Below are 1155 nucleotides of genomic sequence, written 5' to 3'. Positions count from 1 at the left end.
CCTCCCGAGTAGCTGGGATTACAGGTGTGCACCACCACACTCGGCTAATTTGTGTATTTTAGTAGACATGGGGTTTCACCATGTTGGCCAGGCTGGTCTTGAACTCCTGACCTCATGATCCACCCACCTTGGCCTCCCAGAGTGCTGGGATTACAAGTGTGAGCCACCGCACCCGGTCAACAATGCAAACTTCTTTAAAAAAGATTTTTTAAAAAATTTTTTGTGGGTACGTAATAGGTGCATGTATTTATGAGGGTACATGAGATGTTTTGATACAGGCATGCAATGTGAAATAAACACATCATGGAGAATGGGGTTTCCATCCCCTCAAGTATTTATCTTTGTGTTGCAAACAATCTAATTACACTCCTAAGTTATTTTAAAATGTACAAGTAAGTTATTATTGACTATAGTCACCCTTTTGTGCTATCAAATATTAGGTCTTATTCTAACTATTTTTTTAAAATGTGGAGCACTTCATGAATTTGTGTGTCATCCTTGTGCAGGGGCCCTCCCTAATCTCTCTGTTGTCCCAATTTTAGTATATGTGCTGCTGAAGCGAGCACTAGAATGCAAACTTCTTAAGAGTAGAGGTTTTTATTTGTGTATTAACTCATTTCCCTAGCACCTAGAAAAGTGTCAGGTGTAAAGTAGCTGCTCCAATAAATATTGAATGAATGAATTGGAAATGTTAAGTTCGTTCACTCTTGTTCCCCATAAGGAAAAGAGGCATGGAAAGGAACAATAACTTCCTCAATCTAAAGCCATATCTCCTTACCAGGTAAGTGGATTTAAAACAAAAATTAAATAAAACGATGCTTAATCACAGTTCCTTTATGTGGTTTGGTACTAATGTGTATTATGTACTTAACTGTATTATTTCTATGAAGAGGGGTGGGGAAGCAAAAGGAAAGAAGCTAATATATATTGAGCCCTTACTATATGCCGGGTATTTTGTTTTATAATAATTAATTAATTTATTTATTTTTGACACAGAGTCTTGCTTTGTCGCCTGGTCTGGAGTGCGGTGGCGCGATCTCAGCTCGCTACAACTTCCGCCTCCCGGGTTCAAGCGATTCTTGTGCCTCAGCCTGCTGAGTAGCTGGGACTACAGGCGCGTGCCACCACTCCTGGCTAACTTCTTATATTTTTAGT

General features: G+C 39.6%; 1 non-coding gene across 1 annotated transcript; it reads right to left on the bottom strand.

Moving 5' to 3' along the window:
* Nucleotides 1-461: 461 nt before the first annotated feature.
* LOC111529605 lies at nucleotides 462-566 on the bottom strand. Its single transcript, XR_002727475.1, has one exon. It is a non-coding gene; the product is annotated as a U6 spliceosomal RNA (small nuclear RNA).
* Between the last annotated feature and the right edge of the window lie 589 nt (nucleotides 567-1155).

The sequence above is a fragment of the Piliocolobus tephrosceles genome, chromosome 1, assembly GCF_002776525.5.
Source record: "Piliocolobus tephrosceles isolate RC106 chromosome 1, ASM277652v3, whole genome shotgun sequence".
In the NCBI taxonomy this organism is placed as follows: domain Eukaryota; kingdom Metazoa; phylum Chordata; class Mammalia; order Primates; family Cercopithecidae; genus Piliocolobus; species Piliocolobus tephrosceles.
This window is presented reverse-complemented; position numbering and strand designations above follow the sequence as displayed.